Source organism: Neofelis nebulosa, chromosome 4 (genome assembly GCF_028018385.1).
Source record: "Neofelis nebulosa isolate mNeoNeb1 chromosome 4, mNeoNeb1.pri, whole genome shotgun sequence".
NCBI lineage: Eukaryota > Metazoa > Chordata > Mammalia > Carnivora > Felidae > Neofelis > Neofelis nebulosa.
The window spans coordinates 5,669,581-5,696,703 of record NC_080785.1 but is presented as its reverse complement, the minus strand read 5'-3'; the positions used below and the strand labels follow the sequence as shown (position 1 = coordinate 5,696,703).

Here is a 27,123-nt window from a genome sequence, read left to right as displayed (position 1 = left end):
GCCCGGAGCCTGCTTCGGATTCTCTGCCTCCCTCTCTCTCTGCCCCTCCCCTGCTTGCACTCTGTCTCTCTCTCAAAAATAAATAAACGTTTAAAAAATTTTTAAATAAAATGGTATTAATAACGCCTGCCCCACAGGGCTGTGGGAAGGACGAAAGAAAATAATAACTGAGGTAGCCAGCACTCCAGCCGCCATGGGGTAGGCGCTTGGCAAACAGGGTATATTATTTTACTGATTAAAATATAGTTCTTAGAGGATAAGAATGTCTTTGAATTATTCATAGCACTAATCCCCTCCATCAGCAACTGTCCTGTACATTTGGTAGAGGTTTAATCACCACTCGATGAGTGAGTGGCCACATAAACGAGGCACAGGACCATCGGGCATGCCACAGTCACTGTTTATGTTCCACACGAATTTGCACTCGCTCACTTGCAGTCGCTAAACTCTGAAATGTGATCGCTTGCTACGTTCTTTATCGTATGGTAGAAGAATGGTGTACTGGCTTAGACAAAAACTTTTCATTTTCCTTTTGACCAAATATGCTCCTTGGCTCTGAGCTGTCAGCACAGAGCCCGTGAATCCACGAACCGCGAGATCATGACCTGAGCCCAAGTTGGACGCTTAACCAACTGAGCCACCCGGGTGCTCCAATACCATTTTATTCAAAGATGAACAACCGAGTCAGAGAGGTGTCTTGACCCGGATCACACAACAAGCTGGGAAAACCCACATTATCTGATTCCAAGATTTACGTCTTTGCCCTGTCCCGAACTTTGTCATACACGTGCACAAGAAAATTCACCACCAGTGAGATAAGGGTCTGGGCAGTGCCCTAGGCTGAATCTTACGGGCCACACAGGACCACAGCGGACTGGAGTGATTTGGAAATTTCTCTCTTCTCCCTTGCACTTTTTGATCGTTAGGCCGGAGAACTTACAGGAGAAAGAGAGAAGGGTCACGTTTGAAAGGCTCGATTCCCATCACCGTCCAGCCTGTGACACGGACCAGCCTGAGTCTGGGACACCTGGCTTGTCCCATGAGCGTGCCATGCTTTGGAAACACAACGCGGACCTGCTCGCCTCTCCCACAGATGCATGCAGGTTGCTGAGCAGAGAACCGGGGAGCCCTGTTGCTTTCTCTGCGCTGCAAGGCCGAGGCTCGCTGTTGTGCTCAGCTCTGGGCTCCACACTGCCCTAACTCGCTCAGCGGGAACGTCTGGTGCCTTGTAGAGGGGCTTAAAGGATGTGGCAAAGAAGAAAGAAGAAAAGCATTACCCAGATCATTCAGGGCTACTGTTCTGCTAATGAGACGGTGACAGAATATTCTGGAAAGAAATGGTGGAGTTGGTCTGATTCAGCAAAAACGGGTTTGGCCCAGCATAGCTCCCTGTCCTGGGGGATGGGTCCTGGAAAGCTTGGGATGGAGGGAGCTGGGGAGCAGGTTTGAATGCAGCTTTCAGAAACCCTAGGTGACTTCAAGCATGACAGCCTTGACATGGCCACAAATCCCCAAAGAGACCCTACCCACACCAACACGCACTTTTGACCTCACTCAAGATGTTCTTCCCAGGGTCAGTCTCACCCAGGGGCAGAGGAAAAGGCTGCTGGTGACATTGGATTTCCGAAACAGAAGCAGCGGTGTCCTGGGAAATGATGAGCAGGCACAAGTCTGGGGGGCAGGGGGACGACTGGTTTGTGGTCTGCACGTTCTGTGGTGCAAATGCCCCAACAGTGGCCCGTTTCCAGGCACCAGTGCGGCATGGACAGAGTTGCAGAATTTCTGGAAGTGTAACAATTGGCTCACTCACCACTGGGGTCTTCCGGTTCAACTCACAGGCGCCTGAAATTCCTTAAACTGGGGACAGCGCTTTTTATTCCACAAACAGAGGTAGATGCCGGTGCTCTGGGAGAGGGGACGCGTGCACGCTGCTGGTTAAGGGACCAAGGACCCTTCCTTCGGCATGCTGGCCGGGACTGGGAGAGACGCCCATTCACGGGAGCACTAAAAATGCTGCCTTCCTCACCATTTCCATCAGCTGACGGTCTCAAACAAACCAGGGCAAAACCCCTTTATGCCAGAGTGATTCAGGTAGTGGGAAGACATTCCAATGGAAACCTTTCCAGATGGGATTTTTTTCTAAGGGAAGGACTGGAAAAAAAAAAAAAAAAAAAAAAAAGGGAACTAATGGCTTCCAAGATGAAACTGTATTTTAAAGATTTTTAGTTTTTTAAATTTTTTAATGTTTATTTTTGACACAGAGAGAGAGAGAGAGAGAGAGCGCACGCACATATGGGGGAGGGGCAGAGGGAGAGGGAGACGCAGAATCCCAAGCAGGCTCCAGGCTCCGAGCTGTCAGCTCAGAGCTGGACGCGGGGCTCAAACCCACGAAGTGTGAGATCATGACCGGAGCCGAAGTCGGACGCTCAACAGACTGAGCCACACGGGCGCCCCTGGTGCTGTGTTTTAAAATATATTTTTTAAGGACCTGCGTCTTTCTAGATGGTACTTTACAAATCACTTGCTGGGGCTACACCCGGAAGCCTGGCATAGGACCAGGCAACTGGGGCAGAGGGGTTTTCGCACTTAGCCAAACAAGGCCTCCGGATCACCACTGAGCGAGTTCTGGGAGGTCTGGTGGAAGTACGGGTCTTGCCAATTGTGTCGTTTATTTCTGTTGTTGCTGTCCTTCTAGGTTTTCGGCGACAAACTTACACCTGACAGCCAGAAAAATAAAAAGGTGCTGAAGGGTGCTTCCTGGAGACGGGGCACACCGTGAGCCTGCTTTGTTATTTTGTGTGTCTGTGTGTTTCTTCCCTCCGAAGCTGTACGGAACGCCTCTGGTCGTGGGAATCTTACCTGATGGGGGAAACAGAATCGTACCGAGCGGATGAGTTCTTCAGGCTGGCGCGTGGGCAGGGAGGTGGGCCCGGGAACAGAAGCCCATTGTGCCCTGTGCCTTCGGTCACCCCAGGGGTGGCATATCCTGACCTGGGGGGCATCGACTGATGCCCTTGGAGGCAAGGGGGGCTGTGCTGACGGCTCCCTGCCCTCCGTCAGCCAAAGCTCTGCACTCGCCCTGCGGCCGCATCCTCAGAGTAGGGCTGAGGGCCACCGCATGACCACGGGGACTGGGTCTCTTTACCCTGATGTGTGCATTTTACTGGGCGGGCTGGTCTCTGCACATCTGAATATTGCACACCACTCAGAAGCCCGAGTGCGGAGGTGACAAGAGGCCCTGGGAGAGGCAGGGGAGGTGGAGAGGGGACATCGTGGGGGCCGCAGACAGGCCAGCAGGACCGTGCTCTCTCGCCACTGCTCCAGGAGGCCAGCAAACAGAAGCTCTCGCTCCTTCCCTGTGCTGGGCCGGCTGTCGCTCCGTGCAGGGAGCGTTACCACGTTCACAGAGTTCCGACGTGTAAGACCCCTCCGGTGACCCTCGTGGCCCCACAACGCAGGTAATAAGCCAGTTCAGTCGTTGGAAGCTCTCAGCTGGTGAGCCGGGAGGCCTTGTTCCCTCGGCCTGGGGGCAGGTGCCAAGACGTGAGGCACCCGTCGTCCCAATGACTTGGTCCCATTCCAGGCTGCCGGCGGTGGCCCCAAGCAGGACTTGTGCTCTCTCTGCAGCGGACACCATGGTTGATGCTGACCTCTGCTCGTCACCCCCCCACCCTGTACACACAGGGGTGCAGCAGCAGGGGGCCCTGAGGGGATCCTCACAGGGCCGGGCAGTCCTTGGAATACCCACAGGAGTGATTCCCCCCTCCCCCCCGAAGCCCACCTACCTCTGGATTTCCAATTACATTAAAATACAGTTTTTTAAAGGCCAAAACCCTTGTCACCGAAGTCACTTGGGTACTGGGTCCTGTGCAGCTGCGAACAATTCCCCGAAATGGCCACAAGGGGCCCGGATGAGAGAGCGTCTGAAGACCGCCCTCACTAAAGGCACTTCATGCCTTTTGGACGGGTTCCCACAGCCCAGATGGCACCCCTCGAGCGCGCCCTCTCGCCGGATGAGCTTCCCGTGCAGACAGCAGCAGCCAGGGGACGGGCCCGGCTGCCACCAGGGGCCCCACCCCGTTAAGGGCGCCTTCCATCGGAACAGAGCGTGTAGACCGTTCCCAAAGCACCGTGCTCAGGACTTCCCCCACCACGCTGGGAGGTAGGAGGCCAGCCCGCACGATCCGATTTAAGAAATAAAAAGAAATGGAGACTCCGAGAAAATGACGTGTCCAGGATCCCGCCAGAGGGTCAGGGGTGGGGCTGGGGGGCTAGACGCGGGGTCACCGGGCCCCCCGTTCAGGGGCACTGAGGTCCTCAGGTTGCCTCTTCTCTGTTGGGATGTGGGAAGAGTAAATAAGGACACTTCAATGGGAAATTGACTCCGAACCCTTCGAGGATCATGTGACAGTACCTGAAAAGCACCCAGATCCCTTGAAGGGCCGTGAGCCAAACAAAATCCCATTATGTAAGAGGACAGCGGGTCCCCCCCTGGAGCCGAGCAGGAGCGGCAGCACATATTTGCTAACACCCTCCTGCTGGTTGCAAAATACTGGGTCGTGTTTCACGGAAAGTTCTAAAGGTCACCGTGGCACTTGACTCTGAGTGAGGCTGCCATGTCACCTCACCGGGGCCTTCCGTGTCCCCTCCCGGAGCTGCTGATGAGGCGGAGGCCCTGGAGAGCGACAGCCCCACCGTGACTCAGGCCCCCGTGCCTCCTGCCCGCCACCCCTCACCCCCGCCCCCACGAGCAGGAGTGTGGAGACTCTGGTGTGAGTGTAGTCCAACTTGATTTTTTGGGTAAAGACAAAAAATCTCTCAGCCTGAATAGTTCCACTCACACCAGTGACGTCAAAACCCAGTGACAACAGGAATGCCAACTTGAAAAATATGGGGGAGTACAGAAAAAGTGGAAAAAACAATGGCAGTAATTATTTTTAGCATGCCCAAGGGCAGCACCCAAAAGTATGAATCCCTAGATGTTCTTAAAGTCTTCAGGGGGCATCGGGGGGCCTTGAGGGGGGGTCCTTATGGGGCCAGACCGTCCTTGGAATACCCACAGGAGCGATCTCCCCTGAGACCCACCTACCTCTAGATTTCCAATTACAGAGCCCCCTCCCCTCCACAGTAGGGGCCTTACCTAACCCCTCCTCGTGGTCCTTGCAGTCCCTGGGGGTCTCTCTGACAGGCCAAGGGCTGTGAAGGTGCCAGAGACCAGAGCAGCTCCTAATTGCAGCATTCAGAGGGGCCAGGGTGAGCCCAGAGCTCAAGGACTGAAGAGTAACGGCTCTCAAAAACTAGACTCCAAAGATTATAGAGGCCAAGCATCTGGATTTTCCATCTAGTTCTTTCTAGATGAATTATGTCTTGGAAAGGCCAAAGTGATAAAGGAACGTGCAAAACCCTTGGCAACTGGCAAGGGTCAAGACCTCATCAGCTCCCCCGTTTGGCCGGAGACAGAGAGTGGCCACCTAGGCCTTCAGCCCCTGGGGCGGCCAACCATGGTTTCCATTTCCCAGAATCCGGGGCTCCTCAAAGTAGGTGACCCCAGCTGCTTTTCCACTCCCTTCATCTGGGTGAAGCCACTAGTTTAAAATACGACACCTGCGGGGCGCCTGGGGGGCTCAGTCGGTTGACCGTCTGACCTCCGCTCAGCTCGTGATCTCGCGGTTCATGGGTTCGAGCCCCGCGTCGGGCTCTGTGCTGACAGCTCGGAGCCTGGAGCCTGCTCCGGATTCTGTGTTTCCCTCTCTCTGCCCCTTCCCTGCTCGTGCTCTCTCTCTCTCTCTCTCTCTCTAAAATAAAATAACATTAAAAAAAATTAAAATACGAGACGTGAGCTGAAGTCTGCCTTTCATTGATTTCGTGAAATATGTTATAAACAAGATGGTGAGCAGGAAGGCTGAAGATACCTTAGGTCAAACAAAGGCCCATAAAGCATCGCAGGCTCACCTATCGGCATGCGGTTTTGAGCCATCTAGTTTACTCTTCCACGTTCCACCCATAAAAGAGACCGCAACACAACCCGAGCCCCCCGCACGAAGTTTTGAGGGACTCAGACGAGATTAAATATCTTGAAAGCTGCGGAGCACTTCACAGGCGGGCAGGATCATCTCACCCTTCAGGCGGCTCTGAGCGCTGGCTCAGACTCCGTGTGCCTCAAGGACATCGTGGGGAAAACCGCAGCAGCAAAGCCTCAGTGATGGAAGGGCACCTCCTTGGGCTGGCTGCCTGGGCTGTGCATCGGGGGACAGCGCCGGACCGGCCTGGCCGGGCAGGTGTTGGGACGTGTGCTGGGAGGGGCTCGGCTGCGGTCCCCACACCCGATCTAGACCCAGAAGTCAGAAGTAATTGGGACAAAACCCTGCTCGTCAGCCCTACCCCTCAAAGCCCAGGCATTTCTTTTTTTCTTGAGCGAAGAACCAAGGGACGTTGCTCCTAATAATTTACTCTTTTTAACCACACACACAAAGAACGCTGGTTCTCGGCAGCACTTTGCGATGGGAGGGCAGGGGGCGCTATTCAGGGAAGAACACGGACTGCTGTGGAGCAGGTAGCTGGAACAAGAAAGGAGGTGCGGAGGGTAAGAAGAGGGCAGTCAGAAGCCCTCACGATCCAGAACCCAGTCCCTGTATCTCAGTGCCGGCCGGCTGGATATGCTGGCGTGCATCACGGGGCAATCTGGTGAGGACCCTAAATCATCTGCAGACAGTGACGTTGTATTTCGTGTCTTTTGGATAAGAACGCTGCAAAGTGCATAATGCACCTAACACTTAAAAAGATGCATGGTTTTGGTGCTCAGTGGTTTAAGTTTATAAATTTCTAAAAAATTTTTTAAAAGTTTATTTATTTTGAGAGAGACAGAGACAGCATGAGCAGGGGAGGGGCAGAGAGAGAGAGAGAGGGAATCCCAAGCAGGTTCCCACACCGCCAGCACAGAGCCTGATGCGGGGCTTGATCTCATGAAACCATGAGATCATGACCTGAACCAAAATCAAGAGTCGGATGCCTAACTGACTGAGACCCCCCACGTGCCCCATCAACTCCCTTTCTAACTAAGGCATTATTCTAAGAGGGTGATAATGGCTCTTGGGGACGGCTACTACTATTTTTTATATATAAAGTGCAGATATACACATAGTACATAAATAATATATGGTACATCCATTCTATTAAAGTTATTTGGGGGTGATTAGAAACAAATGTCTAAGAAACCTCTTTGTGGGGATGATAAAAAGAAAAGGTTGATTGATTTAAAAAAGGAAAGCAAAGGGAAATTGGAAGGGGCACCTGGGTGGCTCAGTCCGTTGAGTGTCCGACTTGGGCTTCCGTCATGATCTCGCGGTTTGTGAGTTTCAGCCCCGCATCGGGCTCTGTGCTGATGGCTCAGAGCCTGGAGCCTGCTTTGGATTCTCTCTCTCTCCCTCCCTCTCTCTCTGCTTTGGATTCTCCCTCTCTCTCTCCCTCTCTCTCTGCTCCTCCCCCACTCTCACTCTGTCTCTCTCTCTCTCTCAAAAATAAATAAACATTAAAAAAAGAAGGGGAATTAGAAGATGTGGGGGAGTGAGTATTCATCATCCACCACGATGAGACAGTATACAAGCTTTGACATTGATAAGCCATAAAATAGCTGAATATGTACACAATTTTAAAAGGTCACATTTGGGTTTGGGTGGAGTGGGATGGGAGATCACTGCCTTTCAGTATCTATCATTTTGAGCTGTTTTTTTTCTTCAATCATGTGATTGAAGGGCTTCACTGAAAACTAAAACGTAAAGAGGATAAAACAAAATGAAATACAAACAAGAAAATCTAGTAAATGGTGATCAGTATCTCCAGCAGGAAAAAGCAGCAAGGTGCATTCTCAGTAAATTGCTTCAGCAAAAGCTAAAAAAAGAAAAGAGAAGTGTTGAGAAACACCGTTGTGAGCAGCAGCGTGAAGAAAGATCACCTCCTGGCATGCATGCCATCTGGCTTTTATCTCTTATCGCTGGCCCAGAGGCGGGAGATTAGCTGGAAACATTATCCAGCCCTCCCCCAACGAGGAGAATGTGCTAATTCACCAATGTTCCAGAGGGTGGCTTCCTGCCCTTTAGAGGACTTGGTCGAGGGTCCTCGCAGGATCAGAGGGTAAGGAGGAACGTGGGAGGTTCTCCTTACAGAGGCCTAGGAGTCACAACAGCAGCACAGCAGTGTGCCTTTATAGATGTCCCCACCGAGCGGAAACGTTGGAAAGAAACTAGACCTACGGCAGTGGAGCAAGGGGGTCTGTGATAGAGTATGAAACTTAGAAACGATCCAGAGAATCTGCTGTCTTTGCTCTCCCCTCACTGGAGGCTTGAAGGGGATGGTCAGACCCTGAGTCAGCCTGTCATGACTTGGTGACAATGAGGCAGTCCCCTACTCCATCAGTCTGTCCTGCGTCTCCTCTCCCGGGAGAGAGTCGCTCCTCAGAATCAATGAGGTGTGGCCACTGGCACTTCTCTGCCGCTCCCCCCGCCCCAGCCCGCACTTCATTTCTAGTGTCCAGGTATTTTCGGTCATCAAAACTTTGCTGTCATCAAAAGTAGTAGTTTTTGTACAGCAAAGGACACGATCAAGGGGTGAGAAGGCAGCCCCCGGAAAGGGAGAAGAAATCCACAAAGGACGTGTCTGTTAAGTGTCTACCACCCGGAATGTCAAAAGAGCTTCTACAATCCAGCAACAAAAAGACAACCCAATGAAAAAAATGAGTAGACCTGGCCCCAAAGAAGAGACACAAATGGCCAACAAGTGCATGAGAAGATGCCCGATGTCCTTAGGGAATGGCAAGTCAAAGCCCCCGTCACCACCTCACAGCCACGAGGACGGCCACAGTAACAAGGCCGATGACCACAAGTGGAAAGGTGCAAGCGTTGGAGAGGATGTAGAGAAACTGGATGCCTCGCACAATCCTGGTGGGAACACACAACGGTGCAGCCGCCGTGGGAAGACCGCCTGGCTATTCCTCACCAAGTTAAACAACGAAACGGCAAATGAGCTGGGAACTCCACGCCTAGGTCTCTATCCAAAACAATTGAAAACAGGTGTTCAGACATGAACTTGGACGTGAAGGCTCATAGCAGCGTCGTTCACAGCGGCCAAAAGGCGGAAACCACCCAAAGCGTCCATGGACAAACAAGACGTGGTCTGTCCGTACCATGGGACATTATTCATCCACAGAAAAGAATGAAGCTCTGATACCTGCTATGTCATGGATGAACCTTCAAAACAGTATGCCCCGTGGAAGAGGCCAGACACAGAAGGTTACGTTTTGTATGATTCTACTTACACAGAGTGTGCAGAAGAAGAAAATCCAAAGAGACAGAACATAGATGGGTGTTGCCCGAGCTGGGGGGCGGGGGGGGGGGTGGAGGTTGGGAGTAGTGGGTATTAGGTTTCCATGCGGGGCGATGAAAAAGTTCTGAAACTAGGTGGTGGTGAAGGTCACACGGCAACGTGAACGGACTTAATGCCTCTGAACGGTACGCTTTAAAGTGATTAAGAAGGCAAATGATACGTTGTGTGTATTTTACCACACAAAAAAGAGTCAAGCCATGTGGATACTAGAGGAAAATATTCGTGAATTCCTCGACAAACTGGATTTGGGGGAAGGCTTTGTATTGATGTCTAAGTGCTTTTACTACCGTCCAAGGGCCATTTCCGTGTCTCTTGAGAACCCTCTATTCATCCATACAATGGGACGGTTGTATGGGACGGCTGCCATATTGGCTCAACGATATCATCTATGTATTTTTTTCTACAGCCACATAGCACTCTGCTGTGTGGATGTACCTTCTTTCTTGGATCCACCTGCTCTCCTAGATGTGAGCATATCTCCAGTGTGTCTGCTCAGAGGACCTAAAAGCAGCGATGCTCCAATAGCCCCGAGCACATTTAGCGCCTAGATCCTATTTCTAAATACTACTGGCCACTGGACGTAACAAGGGCTCTTTGGAGAAATGGCTGATTCCAGGCCAGGGCAGGGAAAGGACACAGTGAGGCTCGAACACTTTGCTGCACCAGCAAGTAAGGCAGTGTTTCTGCCACAACAATGGGGACGGTCACAGGAAACAGGGACCTGCCTGAGGGGCTCCTGCTGGCCAAGTCCGGGACAACTCAAACATCAAAATATGATCGTGACAAACCAAATTGTTGACTGAAACAGGAATCTGTGAGTACATACATACATATATGTCCACACACACACACACCACACACACACACACACACACACACACACAGAAAAGGAGATTTCCTTCCTGAGTGCAATTCCAATCAATCGACATAGAATTAGTGATAAAATCAGACCATATCACCTTTTGGCCACCACCCTGGTCATAATTCAGGCAAGGCTAGTCAACTGGTGCTAAAACTAGCAAATGAAGAGGCGTCCGGGTGGCTCAGTCCGTTAAGCGGCTGACTTCGGCTCAGGTCACTATCTCACCGCTCATGAGTTCGAGCCCCGCGTCGGGCTCTGTGCTGACAGCTCTGGGCCTGGAGCCTGCTTCAGATTCTGGGTCTCCCTCTTTCTCTGCCCCTCCCCTGCTCGTTCTCTCTCTCTCTCTCTCTCTCTCTCAAAAATAAACATTAAAAATAAAATAAAAACCTAGCAAGTGGAAGTTTGGTGATGAAGAAGATATTTACAGATATTTACTCCCCAAATCACTCCCCATGAAATATTTCTTGCTTACAAAGGGAAAGATAATAATTTAAAAAAATGTTCACTTATTTTTGAGAGAGAGTGAGCGGGCATGAGTAGGGATGGGGCAGAGAGAGAGAGAGAGGGAGACAGAGATTCCCCAGCAGGCTCCATGCTGTCAGCAGAGAGCCTGACGTAGGGCTCGAACTCAAGAACCATGAGATCATGACCTGAGCCGAAGTCAGACGTTTAACTGGCCACCCAGGTGCCCCCCAAATAGTAACTTAATTAGGATCTTACTGTGGCAGACGCTTCCCTTAACCAAGTGATTAGTAAGCATCAGCAGGGACGGGTCAGAGTGACATCACCTGCTTCCCACTGTGATGCCGGGACAGGACACGAGACGCGGACACTGCCCGACCAGGGAACCCGCATCTAGGCGTAAGGACGTGTCAGGCCAACCCCACGTGAAGCGGTCTACACAATGAACAGCTTGTGGTCTTGGAAAATGCTGAGATGGTGAAAGACAAGACAGAGGGTTGCTCCGGATGAAGACAGTCGGAGGAGAAAGGAGAATCAAATGCAATGCTTCACTGGGGGTTTCCTCCTCCAAAAGATGTTATTGAGATAATTTGTGAATGGTGAATAAAGCCTGCACTTTAGCGAATACTACCGGATGAACGTCAATTTCCCGATTTTGATAAGTAAACTCTACTTTGGAGAATGTGCTCATTTGAATGAAATACGCTCTGAAGTATTTAGGGGTAAAGGGACATTATGCCTGCAGCTTATTCTCGATGGTTCAGATTTCATACAAACACGTGCACTAATATTTACATATTCGGTGGGGGGCGGGCGGTGGGATACAAGCCAATGTGCTAAAATGTTCGCGCCAGGGAATCGGGACGAAGGGTACGTGAGAATTCTCTGTACTATGTTTACAACTTTTCTGTAAGTCTGAAATTGCCAACATGAAATGCTATTTTCACCGAGGAATTAAGAAAGCAGCGCGGCCAGAACGCAGGGTCCATTAGCCTCTCCCCCCACCGTGGCCCACCATCACGGTTCTCCGAGGGAAAGGAGATTCTTCTGGAAACCTCCCCTTGCCTTTGCCCAAAGCACAGCAACCTCCCCTTATAATAATAACCCGGCAGCCCAGCCCAGGCTGGCGCCCTCACTGGCACCTTTCAGGGACACCTGCATGATCGCCAGCAGAGGGCGCTCTCCCAGGGGACCCACGCTAGGTGCCAGGCCACATAGCTCTGCAATGTGCTGGCTGAACTTTTCAGGAAACTTGGATGCCACGCATACTTTTCCTTTCTTTGTGGGTAGGCAAGATGAGTCACGTTTTTCTGAAGTCGGCTCGGCCCCAGGATTCAGTCTCACCAGCTGCCCCGATCCAGAAAGCTCCAGCAGTGGCTGGTGAGCCCTGCCCTGGCTTTGGCTGAGCCAGGGCGGCTGGGTGGGGAGGGGGGAGGGTGGACTGAGGATGGGATGCAGAGCGCAGGAGCACAGCCAAGCCAGGGAAAGCCTTATTTAGCCAGGCGCAGCGTAAAACAGACCCGAGACGGGAACTGGCATGCAGGACTCGTATTTGGGGATCAACACCCGCCACGAGGAAAGCAAGGAGGCAGGCTTGGGCCTCACGTGACACTGAGAGGCCACGCAGACCCGGTGAGGCCCCTACAGAGAGTTCGGGAGCTGGGGCGACCCCTCAGAGCTGCCCTGAGGGGGGCGAGGGGGCCAGCCCTCCACAGCCACGCCCTGCCCAGCTGTCAGGTGCAGTCCTGCTTCGGAAAGGGGGCGACGCTGTGGGGAGGGGGGGGGGCTGTCCGTCGTCGTCGCAGCCAGCAGCGTGGGGACCGAGCCCCCTCACTTCTGAAGGGGAAACCCGGAGGTACGGCACGGTGTCTGTCCATCACTGGGACCCACGGTGGCGGAGGCCAGGTGGGCTGGCCATGAGATGAGCTCAGAGCCAGCCAAGGGCCAGGGTGTGGACGACGCGGCGAGACCGGATTTGCGGGATGGAGAAGGGGGTGAGACGGGGACGCCTGGGGGGGTGGGGCGCTCAGTCAGTTCCTGCTGGCCGCCTGCTTTTATAAATAAAGATTTATTGGAACGCGGTTTACATTTTGTCTGTGGCTTCGTGTCTACAAGAGGCGTGGGGTGGCCCACAAAGCCTAAAATATTTGCCACGTGGCCTTGCACGGAACACATGTGCCTCCACCCGACGCCGGCCCTGCCTAACCGTGTGCCCACGACCCTGCGCGTGCCGCTCGGGCTCCGGTCACGTCCCTGTGCCTACCACGGGAAGGAAGGGCCACGCAGATGAAGTGTGCAAAGGACGAGCTGCCGGGTGTGAGAAGAGTGCGTGTGGGAGGAAAGAAAATCAGGTCCCGGAGGCCAGAGGTGGGGGCGAGAGGGGCAGCTGGAATTTGGGGGCGAGCGAATAAGGTGATTGGGGGTCGGGGTGGGGGAGCCGCCAGCGTCTGCCTGCTCCGGAGCGTGGCTGGGAAGGGAGAGCCTCAGGGCCCCTCGAGGCACGTTGGAGGGCCAAGTTCCCCTGCTGGCCGCCCCCCCCCCCCCCAGGCCTCTTGCCGCTGAGGCATGGGCACCAGCTGCACAGGTCCTGGGACATCCCCTGAGAGCGAGGTGCAAAACCGGCACGCAAATGATGCCCAGGGAGCGATCGGCAAACATGGGAATCTGCACACGGGGAAGCAGTGGCGGGACCACATATCAAGGACATCCTAGAGCTGACTCCTGTCAATGGAGGTGACACTGAAGTTTCCCTAAGACCCTCTCGGCTTCCTGTCACCACAGGGCTGGGGGGGGGGGGGGGGGCGGGGAGGGATATGCCTGGATGCATCAGCCACACCCAGGGGCAGAGCACAGCACCCAGGGCTCACCGTCGCAGGGTGGCGTCCACTCAGGGGCTGGCACCTTGCTGTGGGTTCTCACTCGCGCTCCTAGCGGGTCCCCTGCTCTGCTGGGCACACAGGGACCTGTCCCTGCAGCCGTGACACCCAGGCTCCTTTCTCAGCTGGCTTCTGGCCCTGGGTGGCATCTCTGACCGTGGCCGCTCCCCATCCATCCAGGCAGACCAACCGCCAACCGCGGCTCCCGGTTCCAGCCCCCACCCTGCCCCGGGGCTGCGCTCCTCCGTCCACCTCTCCGACCCAGGAAAGGCACAGGCTTCGTGCTCATCTCTGGTTTGCCTCCCTGAGTCCCGCTTAGCTTCTCAGCAACCTTCTCCCTCACCTTTATAACCACACAGCCATTAAGTTCTGGCTGTTTTAAACACACGGATAGTTCGGTCGCACAGGTAGCCGACTGACCTGTAACGAGACCAGATACCTCAAGAGAACGGAAGACCGAGAACGGTCGGTACAGACATTCTGCACAGAAGCCAGCCTCGAGTTCCAGACCCAAGTGCTGGGGGACAAAAGTCACTCTCTCGGACCCCTGTGCGCACGGGCACGCTCACAGGCTGGCGGGCCGCCTGGCGTTGGCCGGCTTCGAGGGTAAGGCGAGGCAGGGGGTTCTCGGCACCGGGAAGCCCTTGGCATGTGAATCAGAGGCTCGAGGCTCTAAAGTTCATTCCTTCGCACACAGTACAAAACCTCTGGCATTTTACAGGAAAACAAACTTTTATTTGAAAAATCAACTCAAGTTGCCGGCAGAGAAAGGAGAAGCTGTCTGTGATCCAAGATAGACATGGTGTGAAAGGACCAGGAGTTTTCCAAGTTAAATAAACTCCTCTGGAAAGCTCATGCGAATTTCAAATGGCTGGCAGGGCACCCTTTGATTCGGATCCACAGACAAGGAGCCGGGTTGACGGAACTGAGACGTAACCTATTCCGGGAGGACAGTCACCCGTGGCAGGATTTTGGTATTTCGGCTTAACAACCCACCGAAAATTAACTTTATTTGGGGTGTTCAAAGTCCACGTGACCTCGGTCGCAGCGGTGAGCCGGTCCTGGAGAGTTCGAACGTCTACCACGGCTCGTCTCTGGCAAAGCCCCTGGAAGTTCCCAGCCAGACCCACTTTGCAAGTGTTCCACAGCCTTCCTGTGCTTCATGACCAGCGAGGGTGGTATCTTCTGAAGCGCACCCCCCCAGCCGCGCCCCCTCCCCCCCATGAAACCAGCCGTGTGGGTCAGAGAAAGCACGCTTTTAGAACAAACAGGCATCGAATTGGAAATAGAGGGCAGAGGCCAGGGTCGACGCTGGAGAAAAACATGCATGTTCTGGATTACCGCATACGACGTGTCTCTTGCTGGGGGTCACCGTCAAAGACATCCCAATCCATGCAGCCTGGGATGAAGCTTCTGGCCTCGCCTTCACGCCCGGAGCGGTAAGTTCCTCCCACTGGGCCGCCGCACACTCCCTGGGTCCCGGGATCTGCCCTCCACCTTTTCCTCTTTGCCCGTCCTCCAGATGCCACGGTCGTGACCTTGAGTCGCCGTCAGCGTAATGAGAGTAGGTGGCTGCCCAGGTCAGCGATTTTCAATGTGTTTTTCTGGTAGGACAAAGATAACGTACCAGGGCCCGGGTGGCAGGGGGGCAGGGGGGGGCGCTGACTTCCCTCCATAGTCGTCACTCAGTGTAGACCAGTGCCCACGTATGACAAGATACCATTTCTTGCTCAGTGGGGGCCAGCTGCCAAAATGCCACCCCAATGTCTGAGACCCCGAGAGCCATCACTGCACGACCGTGGGGTTCTGAAGAGACAACTGCTTCCGAAACGTCTGGCAGGAACTCCTCCTCACTCATACACTAAATGTGCCAACCGCGCCCGAAATTCGGAAACTTTCACTTCTGTCACGTACATGCTGGTTTGAATGCCTGTGTCAGACCTGTCCCTGCAAGCTGGTCTTGGTCTGGGGTGGCGGGGGAGAGGGTAAGGCATTGTCGCTCTCGGAGCCAGGAGCCCCCAAGGGGAAGAAGACAGAAAAGGGAGCCCCGGGGGACCCCAAATGACTTTCCCCTTTACAGTGTGATGGGGACCAGCCCTTTTCCTGCAGGTTATGGCAGCTTTTCATCCTTCCTCTAGATACATCTGCTTACCCAGCTGCGCCCTCCGCCCAGACCCCCGTGCTCTCCTCAGGGAGGACCACAGTCAGAGGCCTCGGTGGGGGGGGGGGGGGGGCACTGTGTTGCTTAAGGCTCTGCCTTAAGCGCGTGGACCTGGAAGAGCGTGGGGGGAAGTAAGAGGCAAGCGAGTGGAACACGAAACACACGATCTTCCGGAAGACAGGAGGTACCCGAAGCGGATCGGAGGGGAACACGGAGCGCGCAGATACTTAAAATAACAGTTGTATTTCTGAGCTCTGGCGGACTGCTCACGGCAAGCCTGATCTTAAGGTACGGCTTTCTGGAGATGGCAGGGTTTGAGGACGTCTCAAAGGAGGCGGGAGGCCACCAAGACGGATCTCCAGGTCTACTCCAGCGGCTCCCAGCTGGTCCCCCCCGACCCTCCCTGCCCAGTAGCCGGCTAATTCCTCCAGAGAGCAGGACATTCGCTGAACAACACGTGCTGACGATCGCTCAGCGAAAACCTGGAGTCCCGCCCTGGCCCGCAAGGCCCCCGCCCTGCCTCCCGGACCTCACCAGCGTCTCCCTCCTCCCTCAGTTCTAGCCACACCAGCACAAGGCTCGGCAGGTGCCCCCGCTCAGGACCCCTGCGCTGGTCCTCCCTCTGCGGGTGCACCTGCCCACGCGCCCACCCGGCTGGTTGGCTCCCCGGTTCTATCCCACCCTTGCTCGATGCCTCCGTTTCCCATGGCCCAACACGGAACAGCAGCCTCCAACCCCTATCCATACGTCTCCTTTTCTCTTCTCCCTAGAACGTAATCCCCACAAGGGCAGGAGCTCACTTCCTGCTGGCTGTATCCCGGGTGCCTGGCACATAGCAGGTTCTCATTAAATACCGACTGAGCAAATGTAGTCAAAGTGAGATGATCTCCCCTCCCCTCCAACCCCCCTTAAAAGGCCTGGTGGGGGCTGGTCAGGCGTGAGGTCCATCCGTCTGCTCAGGGACATCAGCTTTCTTCTGTGTGGGCTGTGCATTTGAAGGTAGACTTCCCAAGCTGGAAAAACCAGGCAGGGACAGCGAGCGCGTCCTGCCTCTGTCCTCTAAGCAGAGCCAACCGGCTGGGGCATAAGGCTCAGCACGTGAGGCTGTATCGCCCCCTAGTGGTCACTCGGCCGCAAAGCCAGAAAAACCTCAGAAGCGTGCGGTGCCCGATGGGGGGCTGTTAATGGAACCCGGATCTGCTCTCTCACCCCCACATTTTTCTATGGAAAATCAGGTTCAAACGAGCATTCAGAATATGGAGGCAAAAGGGGGACACATAGTAAACCCGTCTTGTCTTGAACGCAGGAGAGATTTAATACGGATGGCCTTCACTCGGCTCTGTGGTTCGAGGTCGACCGGCCGCCCTGGGACTTTGGACCCACGGCGGCCATCCCTTCAGAGCCTCTCAAGTCATTGAACACAACGTAGGAACTTTTCAAAAGTAAACTTTTTTTTTCCTTTTTTTTAAGGAAACAGTGGGAGGAATGGCATATAGAAAAAGTGAGTTTACAGAAGGCAGAACTCTAACAACCAGCCCTGGCCCAAAGTCGGCCCGATAAGCTTGTTCGGTTATCTACTTTGTTGAGGGTGAGTTTGGGAGGAAAAAAACAAAAAGGCTGGGAACTGACATTTTTGTGACGCTTTTGCTCACCTGCACTGGGCACTTCCCCTGTCTTATGACTTCTGCACTGCTCTCGGCTGGCTCAGTCATGGTCACGTTATGGGACTTCTCCTTCCCTCACCATCCTCCACAAAACAGCACCCCCATCTGCCTCTGTACCCTGCTCTAGTTTTCTTCATAGCACAGGGGGAAATTAAAGACTGTGCTCCAGTTCTCCTCCCGCCCCCAGCCTTCCATCTGGAATATTCCCAATTTTCCAGCATTGCTCTGGTTGCCATCCGGATGAATCTCACCTCTGTTACCAAAGAGACATGTATCAGTCAGGATCCTTTACTGGCTGATACCGGAAAAACATAACTTAAAAGAGACTAAACTACAAGGACATGTGTCATCTAGAATGCTAAGCTCAGTGATGTAAGAGGATTACGTTCCCACCTTCTTGTTCCGCCATCTTGCATGTTGGCTATGGTCACAAGATGGCCACCGTGGCTGGAAACCACAAAGTAAGGAGAGGGAATTAGTTCTCGTGTGTCTCTTTTTTGTTGGGGGAGGTGCGTCTTCTTTGATTCCTCACAGAGTTCTCCTTACATTTTGTTGGCAAGACCTAGGTCCCGGTTCAGCCTCTAGGCCAGTGGCCCCGAATCCAGGCACTTCCCCAATGGGAAAGGGATAATTCCAACTGAATCAGACCAATGGGAGGTCCTGCTCTGGGGCTGGGCCCTGAATAAAACCAGGCTCCGTACAGAAGAAAGGGGAGGGGCAGCTGTCAGACGGGTTATCAGAGTCCGCCAACACGTGGTAGGGACAGGCCATGCACTGGAACTTTGGAGAAGGAGGGGCCAACGGACAGGGGGCAGAAAAGACAAGAGAAAGGGGCTGCACGTAGCAGCCGAGGGCAGCATGGCCGCCTTCTGAGTCTCCAGAGCTCGAGACGATCTCGGCAACAGGCAGGAAAACATTTCTCAGAACGTGCCTAATAGAGGAAGGGGGCTCAGCTATCTGACAGTATTTACGCAGATGTGTGCACACGCTCTAACATATATATGTATGTGTAAGGACCAAAGAGGTGCAGAGGAGACTGTATCGTGGCTCTTCAGGGCCCCAGGGAGGAGCCACCACTGACAGGCAGGGTTAATGCAGTGAAGTCAGGGGGGCGGCCTGGTTCTTCTCAGGAGCAAAATCCGGGAGTCCTCAGGACAGGGACGGGTCACACTGTGCTCAGCACCTGCCACGTTCAGACCAGACGAGCTCACGCACACCGACGTCACTACCAAGCCTTGGGACCCAGAACAAGTCACTTTTGTCAGGGATTAGCAGCCGTCTTGCAGACCTGACCTTGAGCCTGAGCTCAGAGCTCACTGATAAACGCCGTGGCAGCCACCTGTAGAAACGTGCTTCGCGGTGCGAACAGGAGGTCCCCACCCGCAGCAGCGCAAGTCCCCGAACAACCCGGAGGGACCCAGACGGCCTCGGAGGGGGTGAAGGCAGTACTGGGGAGACAGACAGCCTTGTCGGGGCCACGAGGACAAACGGAGGCGTCCCCCAAGCACAAGCCCAGCAGTCTAATGGAGAACAGAAGCCGACACCAGCGAGGCACACAGGCTCACGTCCCTGGCCTGTCACAACCCACCGGCGTATTGACATTGGCTCCTTGCCTCTCAGCCTATAAATGCGCTCATCTCTCCTATCTTAAAATAGGCCAATCCAAAACTTCCATTAACGCCAAGCCACCCACTCACTTCCAGTCTACCTTTATGCCTCAGGATCGGCTCAGGGGGGCCCCAGCAAGAAATGAGCCCAGGTTCTCAGTGGTTCCACGTGAGAAGGGTTTCTCTTGCTCGCGTCTCCGTCCCGCCCAGGAAGGCGGCTGGCCCCGCTGCCCTCCCCACTGAGCCACCGGATCCGGGCCCCCAGCCTCCGACACCCTCAGCACCCGGCTGTCTTCGCCTCCAGCCTTGTAGACGCACACGGGCAGGAAGTGATGTCCTGTCCCTGACTTTGGTGGAAACCCCTTCACGTGCAGGGAGGGGCCGGGAGGAGTAGAGGAGCTCACGCCGCCTTTGGGCACCAGGTATCTGCCGCCCCTCCCTCCCCTCCCCTTCCCTTCTGACCCAAACTCCTTGAAAGAAGCCATCTCTGTCTCAGTCCTTGGCCCGGTAACACGCTCTCCTTCCTTCCCCCGCTACTCAAACTGCCCTCTTGGAAAGTCGCAGTGACAAAGCACATCAGGAACGTATTGCCTAGGGGCGCCTGGGGGCTCAGTCGGTTAAGCCCCGACTTCTGCTCAGGTCATGATCTCACAGTTCGTGGGTTTGAGCCCCGCATCGGGCTCTGTGCTGACGGCTCAGAGCCTGGAGCCTGCTTCGGATTCTGCATCTCCCTCTCTTTCTCTCTCAAAAATAAATAAACGTGAAAAAATAATAATAATAAATGTATTGCCTCGCAGTCTGCAGGTTCAAAGTCTGAAACTGAGGTATCAGCAGCTCCCCCTGAAAAGGCGCCAGATCCTTCCTTGCCTCTTCCAGCTTCCGGTGCTGCTGGCAACCCCTGGCATCCCTCAGCTTCTAGAACCACCCCACCGGTCTCTGTCTTTGTCACGTGGCTTCACCCCGCATGCCCGTCTTCTTACAAAACACAAGTCATGTTGGATTTGGTGCCCACCTGACTCTAGTAGGGCTTTATCTTAATTACACCTGCCATGGCTTTATTTCAATCAGGTCACGTTCAGAGATGACTGGGGGTTAGGACCCCAACATCTCTCTTCGGCGGGGACACAGTTAAATCCACAAAAGTTATTATAAGGGTTAAGCGAACTTGTATATTTTTGTAATCTATCGAACAGTGTCTGAATTCGTGTACCTCCAGGAACTACAATGAAACAGCAATTTCAGACCCCATCTCAGGCCCTTTCTCTGGGACACCACGTGAATAGCACAACAGAGCACGACGCAGAATACTCAACCCCCTCCCGCAAGTCTTCTAGAAAGATCCCAAGATGCCATCATCAATTCTCACACACACTCAGCCGTTGAAGGTGAGGAAGAAGCTGGCCGTAGGCCTGAAGTCTATGTTCTAGAATCACTCGTGGCAACAACAACGTTTACCAAAATCCATGCAGGAAGATGCTTGGAAAAAGGGGACATTTGGGGGAAAACACTAATTGGTGGGAACCTGGGAGGGTGGTGTGGAGTCTGGAGGTGGGAAGTGAGGCCATAACAAAACTCACGGGCCAGAAACCTGCCTCCTCCTCTCGGGTGTCAGAAATGGTCTCAGGGACAGAAATGCCTCAGGGCTGGTTTGGTGCTCCCTACCCCAAACTTCTTAATTTTTAAAAATTTTTTTCTTTATTTACTCTTGAGAGAGAGACAGGGTGTGAGCAGGGGAGGAACACAGAGAGAGGGAGACACAGAATCTGAAGCAGCCTCCAGGCTCCGAGCCATCAGCACAGACCCTGATGCGGGGCTCAAACCCACAAACCGTGAGATCATGACCTGACCCGAAGTCGGATGCTCAACCGACTGAGCTGCCCAGGCGCCCCTCTACCCCAAACTTTTAAAGCTCATTTACAATCAATAACAAGACCAGTGTCATGGCTGTGTGTTGGCATTTCTACTGTCATATCTTTATCCTGACTTTTGAGCCAAAACATCATTTGCCCAAAGAGATCCCTTTACAGTTAGAAAATCCATCCTCAAAAGCCAACGACGGGGGTGCCTGGGTGGCTCAGTCGGTTGAGCGTCCGACTTCGGTTGTCAAAGTTCCAGGACCCTTCCCCAGTAGGAGGTAAACAGGACCTGATTTATCTGAAGGCTGGTGGTCACTGAGAGGCTAAGCCACCAAGGGCTTCAGATACTCACTTTCACAATCAGAAAACCTTTCTTCAGGATTAAGCCAAAACGCGGTTTTTGTTTCTGATGGAAATGCAAACACTCCCGAGAGAGAGCTCTCCCTTTGAACAAAACGCACGCCTCTCTCCTCTCCGAAGGTTTGGAAAGAAGCCTGGCCGATAAAATCTTGAATCCGAAGAAGAAGAGAGGGGAATTCTTCTAGAAATGTCAGGGGGAGGCGCGAGGTCTCGGCTTTCTAAGGTATAATGACTGACGTCAAAGTGTCCACCGGGGTGAGAGAATCCAGTGAGTTCTACAGTTCTCTGTCAAGCAGAGGGTGAGAGAATCCAGTGAGTTCTACCAAACAGAGCATGCTATAGACGCCGTGTGACCAAATCTGGCCCAGTTTCAAAAGCATCATCAAGGAAATGAAGGTTTGTGTCCTCATAATTCATAGCCTGCCTTGCTCCACAAAGGATCCGGGGCACTTTACAAGGAGACAGAAGATACATCTGGATATTGTGAGTTCAAACTAGGGTGGGAGGACGGGCACGAGACTTCCGGGGGGGCACAGGACCTGAATGAGGAAGGTCTCACATCTGCAGACCTCTGCCAGCTCGAAGCCATCTACCTGGGTGCGGGTGGGAGCCAGCCGCCCCGTCCCGGGCACCTGTGGCCAGCCTGGTGGCGCCCTCTGGCCGCAGCCTAGAAAACGGACCTCAGGGCGCCCCCGTGATTCCATTCCCATGCTGAAGTTACTTCCAGGAGAAAGCGTGCCCTATGCCAGCGGAAGACAGAAATCCTGGAGAAAGACTACGGACAACTGAGCTCAGGACAAGCTCTCCCACCTGGGGCTACCGCTGCTAGAAGGCAGGAAGGAATGCGCTCCAGGGACAGACCAAGGAAGGGATACGTGCTGGTCCCTGCGGGCACGGGTCCTACGGGAGCCTGAGATGGAGACTAAAAAAAGGTGTTCAAAGGGGCTTGCTGGAAGGTCACCGAGAAGCCACAGGCTGGGGCTGGCGGCCGAGGAAAGAGCTCCAGGCTGGCGGGTTGGCGGCTTCTTCCCTCCGCAAGGCGGCCTGAGACCTGACGTCCACCTCGGGAGGCAGAGGGCGAGGCCCGATGATGGACGGATGTGCATGACAACTCAGAGCAGCTGCAGGGCCTGAGGGAGCCAGGGATGTGGCCTCCGCGGCAAGCGGTCTTCTGTGCGAAGGCCACAGGGAAACCTCTCCGCCGGCCGGGCTCCGAGGGAGCATCGGTGTGCGTGCGTGTGTGTTTGCTTTTTTGAAGCGGTCTTCCTTCCGTGGTCGGTTTTCATTTGTCTTTCCTTTATCGTCTCTGCGAAGAGTCACGCTTCTCCAAGCCGCCGAGACCTCTCGCTGAATGCGGGCAATGCCCCGTCTTCAGAAGCGGCAGGCCTGAGAGCCCAGGTCAGCGGGTGGACTCACCGATGAACAAAGGCAAGGGGTTTGTTGGATGCCCTCTAAGTGCCCAGTGCCGTTCTAGACACTGAGAAAAGAGCCCGGGACGAAACAGAGGCCCTCGTCTCACAGCGCATACGTTCTGGAGGGAAGGGCAGCCGAGAGAAGCGATAAAGACCCACTATCTGCAGTGGAGAAAAAGCAGTGTGATGTGGAGAATGCTTCTATTCTGTGCAGGCGCCCGAGGAAGGCCCTTCCAAAGAGGAGGTGTTGAGGGGCTCCTGGGGGCTCAGTTGGTTGAGCGTCTGACTTCTGCTCAGGTCACGATCTCGCGGTCCGTGAGTTCGAGCCCCGCGTGGGGCCCTGTGCTGACAGCTCGGGGCCTGGAGCCCGCGTCGGATTCTGTGTCTCCCTCTCTCTCTGCCCCTCCCCAACTCACACTCTGTATCTCTCTCTGTCTCAAAAACAAATAAACATTAAAAAAAAAAAAAAAGGAGGTGTTAAGGGGCAGGGTGGGAGCTGGGGGTGTGGTGGTCTCCCCTGAACGCAGGGGCACCCCTCTAGAGGTGTCCCTGCCCCTCTGTCCTCCCCAGAACAGTAACTGAGCTTCGGGCTCTGGTCTCACTGCCCAAACTCCCACGTCCCGCCCAGCTCAAATCCACCTTCTGGAGTCTTCCGTTCACTCCCTGGACCCCATCACGTACCTAAGCATTGCTCCCTCGGATAGCTCGTGCTTTTCCCACGCGGATCATCTAACTCTTCTCTACCCAGACCAATGTACCGACGCTCTCAGCATCAAGCCTGCAAACTTCCGGGGACGGTGAGAAAGGCCGTGAACGCTCCCATCGCGTTTACACACATATTTTTCGCACCCTTTACAAAGGCCTGACACCCCAAGATTTTCATCCACTTTTCGGGGCGTTTAAGTAACAATGTAAAGTTTCGTTCCACATGGAAGTGAGTTTGGTGCAAGGAATAACCAAGGAAATACCTCTATTTTCCTTTCTCTTCAATGGCCGGCTATTGTCCTACTATTGGCTTATATATTCCTAAAATCCCCTCCTTTAAAGAAGAGTCTTCGTATCTGGGTTAAAAGTAGATTCGGGAGTTAGGCCACCTGAGTTCAAATCTTGGTTCCACCGCTTACCAGCTGTGTGGCCTTTGCTCAATGACTTGCCCTCTCTGTGGCTCAGTTTTTATTTTGATAAAAATGGTAAAAATACGACTTTATAGGGTTTTTTATGAAGATTAAAACAATTGTTACATAGGACACGCTTAGAATGCACGTAATAGGCTTTGGTAATTATTTATGTTTATCAGGCAGAATATTTACATTATAATAATTAATAACGATTAGAAAGCAAAGTTTAGTGACGTGACATTAAGCCACTCTTGAGGTCCTGCCTTGCTGACTGTGCAAGATTGTTTTATTATTATCTAAAAAACTTTGGGGTGCCTGGGTGGCTCAGGTGGTTTAGTGTCCGACTTTGGCTCAGGTCACGATCTCGCGGTCCATGGTTTGGAGCCCCGCATCAGGCTCTCTGCTGACAGCTCAGAGCCTGGAGCCTGCTTCGGATTCTGCGTCCCCCTCTCTCTCTGCCCCTCCCTCCCTCATGCTCTGTCTCCCTCTCTCAAAAATCAATATTAAAAAATTTTAAAAACCTTTAAACTATTATTTGAATTCAGGAACATACTGCCATGGGCTTTCCTTTCCTTTCCTCATCTCCAAAGGCAAGATCAAGCTCTAAAACAAATCTTTCGAAGATAAAGGTTCGCTGTTCTGGAAGCTTCCACTGCCACAAGGCCACTTCGGATTTCTTGAGGTGCTCGACAGGGTCCATTCTGGACCGTAATGTCTCCACTGCAACTGCTCGATCCTGCCACTGCATCGTGAAAGCGGCCACGCTCCAAAGAAATAAAGGGGTGTGACTGTTTCAATAAAGCTTTATTTACAGCAACTGGTGGCAGGCCAGAGTTCGTCCCCAGGCTGTAGTCTGCCCACCAGCATATGAGAGGAAGAGGCAAAAAAGCAGATTATGGTTTCGGGTGGGGTAAGACCCTGACCCTCAAGAGAAACAGGTTTGCTGCTACATAGTGGGGCTGCAGGCAGTACGAGAAAGACCCAGAAGCCCCAAGACATGTCTCGAATCAACGTGCCACTGGACCTTAGGCCAGAGGTGAATATCAGTGGAAGACTGCAGCCACGCCACGGAGGCAGCTCCTCCATGAGATAAGATCCTTCTAGAACAGAGCTTTGGTTCTCTCCCCTGGGCCAAGAACGCCCGCCAGCCTGGGTACCCATTGGTGCCAGGGCCAGATGTACCATCTGGAACTGAAGCTCCCACCTAGATTCCCTTCCTCATTCTCGGAGTGTCTGAAGACCGAATTATCTCCTTTTCCTTTTTTAGTTCCCCCTTGAAGATGAGCGTGATCGTCGTTTCTGTCTTCCTGCTTCCTTTCCCCCTAACAACCGATCACGGTGTTTATCCAGCTTGCGTGTGTATCCGTGCCACCGGGGAGGCTGCTGAACTTTTAGGTCCCGTGCCACCCTGTGGGCCCTAAGTCACACGATAGAGAGGCAGGCGGCAGACAGAACTCGAGGAGGCATCACCTCGAGAGGGTGGACTCGGAAAACATCCTTGGTCGGTGGTTCAAGGGCGGTAGCATGGGTGGGTGTCCTGGGACCCGGTCTTCTCTGGTCTGAACATCCCTTCCCAGAGAGCTTCTGTGGAGAAGCCAAGCGCCCACCCCCACGAAATCAATACTTGTCTTTAGGAGCAGCTGAAGCCATTCCAAAGCCCTCCTGAGCCCCTTCTGCAGCTGCCTCGCCAGATGGTACAAAGGAGCCTTGACAAGCAATGCCTACTCCATAGCATCTTATGAGACGGACCTTTGAAACAGTATCTTCCGGCCGAGAACACCGAAGAACCCTTTACAATGCCGACCAGAAAAAGGCAGCAAGGGCTCCTGCTTCCCAGGGAGCTGAGAGTCTGGCCCTTGTCCACTAGCCAACATCCCACCCTCCCAGACCCCGTATCGTGGCTTCTCCTTTCTACCTTCAGAAAGGACCCTGGTCGTAACAGGCTGGCCACTCCACACCCACAAAATCGTCTACGCCCCCAGCCCGTGATGTGAACTGTACATCTCGGCTTTTCCCATACAACCTGTGTCCTGTCTTGGACAGTGTACCCCAGACTCATGCCTTCCCAGGAACTTCAGAGGGTGACCTTTCTGAAAACAGGGTCACCGCAGATGCCCTCACACTAGAGTCGGACAGACGGGCTGCTAATCCAATATGATTTAGCTCTTATAAGAAGAGAAGAGCCTCACGGACGTAGACACAGGCGACGATGGACGCAGAGACAGAGATCGGAGAGATGCTTCTACAAGCCAAGGGACACCGAGGATTTCTGGCAGCACCCGAAGCCAAGAGGAAGTCGCGGAAGATTCTTCTCTAGACCCTTCAGAGGGAGCACCAACCTACCGACATCTTGATTTTGGACTTCCGGCCTCCAGAAACGTGAAAGTAGACATTTCTGTTGTCCCAACCATCCAGGTTGGGGTACTTTGTTACACAGCCCCAGGAGCCCGATGCAGCCTTGCTCTGTCATAACCAATGGAGGCTTGATGCCACCGTTGAAGAAACAGGACACGCCGATGAAGATCTGTCTGATATCCCCTCCTCTTAGAGGACATCTGAGAATTTCAGCATCTCTGTCAAGGAAGCTGGGGATGCTTCCTAGCACGCGAGGACATCGGTGCTGGGACACAGGCCTCGCTCGTGGGCTTTGTATATATAGTTCCCAACTACATGTTGCCCCCCTGATGTCCCCTGGAGGGCCACTGTGTCATATGACATCTGTGAATTTATGCTTAGGTCTGCTCATCGAGGGGGATGACTTTGGGGGTACTAGCAACAATATCCCACACCACAAAAGAAAAGAAAAGAAAAGAAAAGAAAAGAAAAGAAAAGAAGAAAAGAAGAGCGCTCCCCACCCTTTCCTTGCAAATCACAGAGTCTGAATTTGCACCGTGTGCCCCGGCCTTGCAGATTGAGTATCGCTTTAGCCTGCAGGTCCTGAGTGCAAATGCAGGCTGGGAAGAGACGACCTCAAGTCACTGCCCTCCCCAACGGGAGCTTTCTGTCATCAGAAAAACTCAGAAGGCGCGGGGCGATGCGCTGAGACACGGGGGGAGGAGAAAAACTCCGTCTCCTTTACAGGTTGCCTCGTGCATTTCCGCTTATGATCATCAGTGCTCCGTGGAGAGTATTTTCTCCTCCGCTCACAAACACTCAAGAGCCTCAACTCTCTCTTAAGCATATGTTTCCTTCCCTTGTTTCTCTAGATCAACCCCAGCTGCCCAGAGCCCAGAACAGAAAGTGAGGATCTGTCAGAAACAGGGACGCTCAAACCCCACGAAACCAGCCACGGGCCGCGAGGGCCACCTTTGGCAGACCACAGCACTGCTGATTTCAGGGAAGGCTGCCGGCCAGAGTGTCTGCGGCT

General features: G+C 53.6%; 1 protein-coding gene across 7 annotated transcripts in view; it reads right to left on the bottom strand.

The window, feature by feature from the left end:
* The window catches only part of PRKAG2 (protein kinase AMP-activated non-catalytic subunit gamma 2), a 261,150-nt gene that overhangs the window by 150,643 nt on the left and 83,384 nt on the right, over positions 1 to 27,123 (bottom strand). The gene's annotated exons all lie outside the window — the stretch shown is intronic.